The sequence below is a fragment of the Notechis scutatus genome, chromosome 10 (genome assembly GCF_049901735.1).
Source record: "Notechis scutatus isolate UNSWTSFEM ecotype Mainland chromosome 10, rNotScu1.2, whole genome shotgun sequence".
Lineage (NCBI taxonomy): Eukaryota > Metazoa > Chordata > Lepidosauria > Squamata > Elapidae > Notechis > Notechis scutatus.
Window position 1 is genome coordinate 2,733,667 of NC_142018.1, and position 10,106 is coordinate 2,743,772.

Consider the following 10,106-nt stretch of genomic DNA (forward strand, 5'->3'; position numbering starts at 1 on the left):
CCAATTGAGTCCTCAAGGGAGAAAAAAAACCTGGGCTCTTTTCTCTGCCACTTCGACTGGCCCAAAGCTGGAGGACAGAAGGTGTGAAACAGGCACACCTTGGGTAGTTTCAACTGACGATGGATTCCAAAAAGGTCAGACCACCCATTGTTGGCTTAGGCAAGGCAGCCTCCAGTCTTGGCCGGTTGCAATCCCTCTCCCTCTGTTCAGATGCCAAGCACAGGGCCCTGATAAGCAGCTGATAAAATGGATAAACAGTGCCAGGAAACGTCCCGACCGGCTGGGAGAATAATGCATCATTATTAAGTGGCAGCGAAGATAAAAACTCTGCCAGTCGCACGGAGGGGGCGGCATAATCTTCCCCAAATCCAGTACAGAACTCCTTCATTCATATCTCGGGGTAACGTTCCTCCAAACCAACAGGAAATACAGATTTGCCATCCAAGGAAAACAAAAGAGGCAGACTGCCTTGCCCTGTGCCAGCCAACCAGAAGCTGACACGGCAGCCACCACAGGAAACCCAGCGAAGTGACAAGGAGATGACTCGGAGGAGGGGGGGTGAAACCTCCAGCCCTTTGACAGCTTTCTCCTTGTTCCCCATTCTGTGCAACCTTTTTCCAAGCCCAGGGACAGAAATGTCGAAACAAGGACGACAGGATTAGTGAAGGGAACATTTATGCCAAGTTCAGTCTTGCGTGGCTGATGCCCATTATAAAAGCCGAACCTTGGTGTTCTTGGCACGACCCAGGACAAACATCCTCCTGGTTCAAAGCCGCAGAGAGCTTTGGATGTGGCCCAGCCATTTTCACATGGATCATCCAAAGAGGCTGACGGTAGCTGGGTGAGAATATTGAACACCAATTGTTTTGGATTTTAATTTTACAGTCTTGGAAGAAGCAGGATGGAAAGGGGAGGATTTTACAGGACTGACAGAAGAAGGAAAACTTGGCTTCTGAGAAGCAGGCAACAGAAGGAGGAGGAGGGGGAGGAGGAGGAGGAGGAAGAGGAGGAGGAGGAGGAGGAAGAAGAAGAAGAAGAAGAAGAAGAAGAAGAAGAAGAAGAAGAAGAAGAAGAAGAAGAAGAAGAAGAAGAAGAAGAAGAAGAAGAAGAAGAAGAAGAAGAAGAAGAAGAAGAAGAAGAAGAAGAAGAAGAAGAAGAAGAAGAAAGAGAGAGAGAGAGAGAGAGAGAGAGATTGGTCTAGCGGTTAAGGCACCAGGCTTGAAGGAAGGAGACCTGAATTCAAGTTCCACCTTAGCCACCAAAGCCCGCTGGGTGCCTTTGGGGCAGTCCTTCTCTCTCAGCCTAACCCACCTCTCAGGATTGTTGTTGTGGGGGGAAATAGGAAGAGGAAGGTGTGTGAGGTATGTTCACTGCCTTAAACTTAAGTTGTGAAAATAATAAAAGAGGGATAAAAGCATGAGCCCTGGTGGCACAGTGGTTAGAATGCAGCATGGCAGGCAAACTCTGCCCATAGCCAGGAGTTCAATCCTGACCCGCTCAAGGTTGACTCAGCCTCCCATCCTTCTGAGGTCAGTAAAATGAGGGTCCAGATTGTTGGGGGCAAGAGGCTGACATTTGCAAACCACTCATTGAGCTCTTTAAAGCACCACGGGTCTAAGTGCTATTATAAGTCTAAGTGCTACTGCTAAATAAGCAATTTTAAAAAGATAGATGGCATGACCCAAAAAGAATGACAAGGGCAAAAAGGCCCTGGCTATGGAAGATGGCCAAGACCTTGCAGAAGCTCCAGACTGAGGGACACTCTGGGCAGCTGCTATTACGCCCCTCCTGCAAGATAGGCAACAGGGAAAGAAGCATCAAAACAGACCTTTTCAGAAAAAGACTGATAGGAAGAAGTCAAGGTTTCCCCAGCGTTACAGCAATATCTTACGTCATCTGGAAATCCCTGAATCATTTTCTTGAACGTTCAAGAGTGGAATTCCCCAATTGCAGTGAACAGTTGATCACATGGCTGAATTTCCATCATGGTCAACCTAAAATCACCATGTCTTTCACTTCAGTCTGCTATTCCTTGCTCCGTCCGAACTCCGGCCCTTGCCAGCTGTTCTGTATAAACACACCCTAGAAATCTTTTATGAGCATCACAGGAAAGTTTGGAAGCCTGCCTCTGATTTCTAATACCCAGAAACCGGATAGCTTTAGGAGGAGTATTTGCTGCCCCAAATTAAAAGGGAACCTATCTCTTTAAAGCTCTGCGTCCCAAACGCCTGCAGAAGTTAATATAATTGTGTGCCGTGACTTTGAGGGAGACGCAGCACAAGGAGGGTCATTGTCGCTCAATGATTAACTTGGCTGGGGGAGGGAAGACCCTTGACTTGATCGGAATGTGGTCTAACTCAGTAGCGAGGCTTTGGCTGCTGCAGAAGGCAGCCGGACCGGGCATAAAGGTTAATGCATTCCTTCTCTGTGCTAGCCTTGGTCCTCCGGCCATGTCATTCCCAAAGAGGTCCTTGCTCTCTGGAACCACGAAATCCCGCTTGCTAGCCTCTGTCTGCACTTCCTCCAGGGAGCAGGAAGCAGGTTTTAAAGAGGCAGGATGGGAGAGCTTCTCCAGAAGAAATAACCCCCAAGCATATGAGAAAAGGGTAACCTGGGCCGGGACCCCCTTTTCAAATGTATGAGGACTTGTAGAGCTACTTACCAACAAGGGAAGGCAACTCTGCATGTAAAGATGATCCCCCAAGGAATCCTTGAAAACCAAATTTGGGGCTTCATTTTTCAGGGTCTAGTGGCACATATGGGGACTCCTCCCCTCTATCTTCATCCCCCTACAACCTGAGCAATGCCTGACCTATACTCCTCTTTGAGTATGCCGGTAGTTAGATGCTCAGAAACGGAGAGGCTGAGTGGTTCCCTCCCTTCAAACTCCAGAACTGAATGTTCAACCTTGGCAGGGAAGCCTCCGCTGCAAAAGCAGCCTGAAACAGGTTAACAGAAAGAAGAGGGAAAGGGAGAATACGAGAAAGGTTTTTTAAAAAAATATTTCTTCCTTTTAATGTTTCATTTCTGGGACTGTTTTTATTTCTCGGCTAATGTCAGTATAACTGAAGGAGTTTCTATTAGAATGCAACACCCACTGACCCTTCCACAATTGCTCTGAAATGAATGCAACGCTCCTTGTGATCATTCATAAAGCATCTGCAGACAAAATAAAAGTTGAAATCACACACCCCATCGGGAAAATTCCACTCAAGCTCCCACCGGCCCACCAGGCCCATTAAGCAGCACAAACACAAGGCGGTGTGCAGCCAACTGGAGCTCAAGGCACTCAGAAGCCTGGCTGGGATCTGAATGGAAGCCTAGGAAGGAGCCTGACCCACTTCCCAAGGGTGGCCCCCCCCCAACCTTTTCCTCCCGCCAGCAGGGCTTCTTCCTGGCCTTGGCAGGATCCCTAGAAGGCAACTGGCCCCCTCCAGCAGCAGCGGCCTCTTCTTTCCCTTCTCCGCCTCAGGGTTTTAAGGAATCAAGGGACGTGTTAAGGATCGATGGATCTTCCTCTTTTGCCTCCGCTCTTCCTCCTCGCCTACAAACAAAGTGAATTCTATCCCCAGTTGGAGCTGCGAAGAGGATCCTGGCTGGCCATTCCTTCCACAATTCTTTTATCAAGGAAGAAGGAGAATAAGATTAGCTGGTACACCCACATAAGGCCAACCCTGGCCCCCAGGACGCTCCAGGCACAATGCAAAGGGCTGGTTGAAACCCTTCGTGCCGAGGGGCTGGATTGCCCTTCCTGGGGGCTTCTGCTCCTCTCACTAGACCTGGCAGAGTAGGCAGATGTCATGCGGAGGAGGGTCCAGAAAGTGGGACTTCTCTGCCCTATGGAACACCCCAGTGGGGCTATTCATTTTTTTTTACTACTGGTTCTGTGGGCGTGGCTTGGTGGGTGTGGTTTTGGTGGGCGTGGCAGGGGAAGGATACCGCAAAATCCCCCTTCCCTCCCCACCCCACTGACCTGCTTTCCAGCTCTGTTCTCCTGTGCAGGGCAACCAAAGGAGACCCAGCCGATCAGCTGGGACTCAATGGGAGGCAGAGAAGAGATGGGGTTGGCGGGGCCAGTCACAGGTGGGATTGGCCGGTTCTCCGAACCACTCAAAATTTCCGCTACCGGTTCTCCAGAATTGGTCAGAACCTGCTGAATTCACCACCTCTGGAACACCCTCCTTGGAGACATGGACAGTGTCAACCCTACTGGCCTTTTGGGAGATTCGACTCTTCCCCCAGGCATTGGGGCCAAGACTCTTGGTCGAGGATTATTAAGTGCTTTTTTTCCCTTTTCCCATTCCTCCTGCAATGCTAGGAGCCTTTGGGAAACCACCACTTCCATGGACGAGGAGCTCCCAGAGAGTCAGTGTGAAAGAGAAACAGACCATCTTTCTCTATCCTGCTGCTCCCCATAACTGGCCAGGCAAGACAAAGGCAAGTTTGCAAAAACCTCCCCTCTCCCCAGAAAACTGACTTACAAGATCATCCAAAGTGAGTCGGAACAAGCTAATCCAATTCCAGCAGCAAACGCGAAAGCCATCCCGGCTCCACCAAAATCTAGAAAAGCTTAGGGAGAGGTCAACAGATGGTTTTAGTTATTGAGGGAAATTAAAATATGTTTTGAAAATGTGACCGGGGCTGAACAAGAATACTCCAACACAGAAAACTGAATTAAACATTAAAGCGATTAAACTATTTGGCATAAAATGAAGAAATACTCAAAGGAGTCAGAATTTTGCAGAGCAGATATATGAGGCAAACACTATAAATGTCAGCGTTCAAAAAAATTAATAGAAGGGAAATCATAAATCCATTGAGTATGTTGAAAAATGGCAGGCCGCAGGTATAGATGGTATAGACAATTATACGCTAAAACATGCTTGTGGTTTGCTTGGGGAATAACTGTGCAATTTGCCAAAAGGGTATGATGAGGATTGTGTTGGTGTGGGACGACTGTTGCCCTGTGCAAAGTGAAAGTGAATGCTAAACTGAAGGGAGATGGATTGTTAAGTGTGCCTGGGGGGCACTGGAAGAATGTTGACGGAAAAGGAATGAGAAAGGGAAAGAAGCAACATTGAAGCAGTGCAACTTTGGAAGGTCCCTGAGAAGTGTGTGAATGTGATAAAGTTTACACATGTTGAATTTACACAAACCAAATGATAAAGCAAATGCACTTGGATCACCAAATGGTTGATATAATTGTGAGGTTGAAAGTTGGTGGCTGAATGCAGTAAGAGGGATTTATGATGAAAATAAAGCATGTGTGGAAGTAAATGGATTACTTAGCATATGATTCAACTCCGAACACAGAGTAAGAACACAAGGATGTGTAATATTCCCTTGATGGATACATTTATGGTTAATGTATAAAGAACACTTTCACTGTTGCTAGGGATCTTAGTTGGTGACATAAAAATACACATATTTTTGTATACAAAGACACTGTGTTGTTGGTTAAAAAGCCAAAAGTTGGAATACCACAACAAAGAAGGTACCTTTTACCTATGTGGTGGTTATGCAAAAAGATTAAAAAGTGCTAGAAAGAAAAAATACACCAAAACATTCAGAAAGTTCTGAAACTCAAATGCAAATTAAAATCAAAAATATTTTTATTAGGTATGATCCCAGAGAAGATAAATGAAAGGTATCGCAATGTACTAAGATGTATGCCAACTGGGGCAATAATCAATCTTGGTACAATTATAAACATATAAGTAAATTCCTATTACATGGAAAAAAGAAAGATTTTATGTACCTTAAATGCTACAAGTTAGATGATGATCTCTATGAAAGACACATGTTGAGGTAGTGACATAAATGGTGACCAACTGAAGAAGGTAGATAAATTGGGGTATCTTTACAGAATGTTTACTACAGATAAGGAAATACATGGAGAAATGTTAAGCTAGCAGCTACCATGTAGTCTCTTGCAAGAAATCCATGCTTGTTTTAAAAATGCAAAATGGCTATCAGTAAAAATGTTCCTCTGCCCTCTGGGTTATAAGGAAATAAGGTTTATATCAGGAGCAGCATGAAAAATAAGTTGGGTGCAACGGGAGGGAATGGGCTAGATAGGAAAGGCGAGTGGTAAAACTAGAAGAGGCAGGATCCAGTATGAATGAAATTGAACAAGTGCGAAGAATCAAATACAGGATTGGATGATCTCTATGAAAGACACATGTTGAGGTAGTGAGGATCAACTATGAAAACAAATGTATGAAGGAATTGTGAAGGAGAAGACAGACAATATCATGGTTGTGCAGAGTTAGGAAGAGTAAACTTCTGGTCTCAATGATCGACCCAGATTGGATCTTGCAACATTATCCTGGGACACAAATATTTGTCTTCATTCATTCATGAGAGTTAGACATCCTTAAAAAGGTGCCAAAGTTAAAGAAAGAAATTGTGTTTAACGAGAGCAAGCATGGAAAGCTAAGGAGAAGCAGTGGGTGCTTGTCGCCATGTTTCCTGCCCTGAAACGGTCCCCCATGTGGCTGGCATTTGGGGATGCCTTCCACCCCAGACACCCCAGGCTCAGCAAATGCTCCAACTGGCAAAGACCCTCCTAATATTATGACAAAAGCTGACACCCCCCCAGGGTTGGCTGAGGTTGTGCTAACAGTCTGGTCTCTTGGCAGCTGGCAGCTGGTCATAGAACATAGAATAACAGAGTTGGAAGGGGCCTTGGAGGTCATCTAGTCCAACCCCCTGCTCAAGCAGTCGGAACAAAGACCTGAGCTCAGCCCTGCCATGCTTCTGCCACTGCACCCCCATAGCCCCCGTAGGAGCGTCTCACCTGCCCAACTAACTGTCAGTGCCAGCTCTGAAGGTAGCCAGAATCCACAAGGCTTCTCCTTCCTTTTCTTTTCTTTTAACTTCACTTTTGTCCAGGCTGCTCGGCCAACCAGAGCCTCAGTTGTTCTGAAGGACCATTTGTGGGGGGGTGACTCAGTCTCCCTTGTCAAGCTCTATGAAGACGATGAAAAGCCCTGAATGCAACCCCTCCATTTTAGGAACCCAGAAAGACACCCCCCCCACACACACCAAAGAAGCTTCTCATAGACTTATCTCCTTAAAACAGTCCTTATATGAGGACCTCTCATGGACTATGAATGCTAACGTGCTTGTAAAGAAGGCACAGAAGAGTTTGTACTTCCTGAGAATGCTCAGGAAGATAAATCTATCCCAGCCTCTACTTCTGTCCTACTACCACAGCACCATTGACAGCGTCCTGACATACAGCATTCTTGCAAGGAGCAGCTCTGTAGCAGACAAAAAAGCTCTGTAGAGAATCATTAAAACCGCCCAGAATATCATCGGGCTCCAGCTACCAGCCCTGGATGACATCTTCGCATCTCGCTGTTTGAGGAAGTTGCACAACATTCTCAGAGACTCTTCCCATCCTGCTCACAATCTTTGTGAACTGTTGCCTTCTGGCAGAAGATACAGAACTATTAAAACTCGGACCACACGTTTTCTGAATAGTTTTTATCCCAGAGCTATAATTGCACTTCACAATGAACTTAAGGATGCTTGTGTGTTTTTAGGGGGCGGGGAATTTTGGTGGTGGGGAGGTGTTTGAGGATCGTCATGTGTGTGTGCATGTTGAGTCTGGTCTCTGGGTGTCATGTGAATCTCATTGAATGTGTATATTGTGTATATACGTACGATGACAATAAAGAATTCAATTCAATATTTTCCCATGCACCCTCTCCGCCACTATTGTAGCACATGCAGTCTTAACCCCACAGATACACCAGCAAATCAAAATGTTAAATATAAAAGGAAAAATTAGTCAGGCAGCTGCCCAACATGAGGTAATAAAAAGGCCGACATTCCACTTTCAAGTAAATACCAGAAAGGATGAGAAGCACAGATAAAGTTGGAGGTTATGGATTAAATAAAAGTGAGGAGATCTGTGAACAGGACATCTGTGGGTGGTTTGATGTCCTGTGACCAAGTCAGTTAGTTAGGCGGAATCAGCAAGAGCTCACTCTCTGAAGATGCCATCAAGACTTGATCCAACACTCACAAAAGCAACAACAACCACCACCAAAAGCAACAACAACAACCACCAAATGCAACAACAACAACCACCGCCTCCCCTGATCTCCCTTCATCTGCCTTCCCACTTTGGAGACCTTTCAGCCAGCCCACCAAGGGCTCTAAGGGTGGGGTCCCCAAACTTGGCCACTTTAAGATTGGTGCACTTCAACTCCAGGCTGGAGAATTCTGGAAGTTGAAGTCCACCCGTCTTAAAGTGGCCAAGTTTGGGGACCCTACTCGAAGGCCACCACCAAAGAGCCCAGCGGGCTGTTCAGCCGCACCAGCAGAGCAGCAGACAAAATTCCGGCCAGGCCATTCCAAGCCTTTGGCCCGAAGGCTGCGGGGGGTTGGGGAGTCCCGTTCAAGGGCCCACCACGGGCCCCTGCCTGCCCAGGGCGAGAGACTCCCCGGCCGAGGACAGAGGTCCAGGCCCCCAGAGCCCCCTGGAGAGCCCGAGTGCTCGCGGCATTCCGAGGGGCGCCTCACTTCAGCCAGCCCGACCTCAGCTGGAGAGGCTGGGCAAACGCTGCGGCCGGAGGGCTCCCGCCTGGCTCTTCTCCGGGACGGCCGCTCCTTCCCCGGGGCAGCTCCGGGCCCCCGCCAAGGCAGCAGCTGGCCGGGCGGGAGAAGGGAGGCTCCGGGGCGGTCAGCTTCGGCACCCACCCGAGCAGCGGATGCCCCAGCCCTGCACAGCCCCGGTCCCCGCTGCCCCGTCCACCCGGCCGGCCGCCTCCCCGCGCGAGGCAACGGGAGAGCCGCGCGCTGCAGCCCAGCCGCCGGGGCTTCCAAGCGGGGCTGCGCGGCCAGAGCTTCAGCCTTCCAGTCCTCGCGGGCGGCGGCGGCTGCGCGTCGCCCGAGCTCCGTCCCGGGAGCAGCTGCAGCCGAGCCGTCCCGCCGGTGGCTCGGACGGGACCTCCTCGGCAGCCGCTGTCGGCGCCTGGGGGCAGCCGGGACCCCGCCGCCCAAGCGCCCGAAGCCGCGGGAAGCGAGCACCGGCAGGGCGGCCGAGGAGCGCGGTCGGCTGCCCCGAAGGAAACACCCGCGCCCGGCCGCTCCAGCCGCTGGAGCCCCGAAAGGCCGCCCCGCCGCCGCCGCCTCCTCTTACCCCGAGGCTGCGTCGGGGTCCCCGGAGCTCCTTGCTCGGCGCGTCCCGCTCCCGCCGTCGTCCCTCGTGCCGGCCTGGGCCGCCAGCCGCGGGGCCCTTTCCGGCGAGGCCGAGCAGAGCAGCCGCGGGTGCCGCTCCCGGCCCTTGTCCGAGCGAGTGCGCGGCTCTGCGCGCAGGTGGCCGGCCGGATGAGGCCGCCTCTTGCCCGCCCCGCCCGCTCCGCTCCGCCCGCCCGCCCGGGCCCCTCAGCCCGCCGGCCTCTCCACAGCGACCCTGCGCGGTTGGCCGGGCTGAGAGCCGCGCGGAGCTCCCGAGGCGCAGGGCGGACTGGGACGTTGCAGACGGATCCCTCTGCGCCCCGGTCCGTTTTCAGGAGGATTGGGAGCGTCTTCAGTCTCCGTTGAGGATTGGAGAGCCTGGATCCAAGGAGCCTGCCAGTTGTGCAACTCTCCCCCTCGGGAAGAGAGTTGCAAGGGACCTTGGAGGTCTTCTAGTCCAGCCCCCTGCTCAAGCAGGAGACCCTGTATCAAAAAGGAGGGTCTTAAGCGCCTCCAGTGCCAGAGCCTCCACAACTTCTGAAGGCCACTATCCCAAAGGTGCTTTTTCAAGAGGCAACTGGACTTTCTGGTTCGTCTTTGAAGACGTTTGGCTTCTCATGCAAGAAGCATCTGTGAGTGGGCAAACAGGGGCAGCCACTGCATGGGGGGGGGGCCCCGGAGCTCCTTGCTTGGCGCATCCCTCTCCCGCCTTCGTCCCTCGTCCCAGCATTCCTTTCTTCGAAGACGTTTCGCTTCCCATCCAAGAAGCTTCTTCAGCTCTCTCTACTGCCCCAAGGTTTCTGCTGCCACCAGGCAAGGAAGGTGGGCCCCCCAACCCCAGTGCTGCTGCTTTGGTTGGCAACTCTTGGAGAGGAGGCTGAACCTGCAGGCTCCAGGCGGATTCTGTCCAGCGG

At 50.6% G+C, this 10,106-nt stretch overlaps 1 protein-coding gene across 1 annotated transcript in view; it reads right to left on the bottom strand.

The window, feature by feature from the left end:
• The window catches only part of STARD8 (StAR related lipid transfer domain containing 8), a 76,758-nt gene extending 67,401 nt beyond the window's left edge, over nt 1-9,357 (bottom strand). The window contains exon 1 of the mRNA XM_087971972.1: nt 9,155-9,357. The gene's annotated coding sequence lies outside the window, so the exon portion shown is untranslated. The remainder of the gene's footprint in view (nt 1-9,154) is intronic.
• Nucleotides 9,358-10,106: the final 749 nt, after the last annotated feature.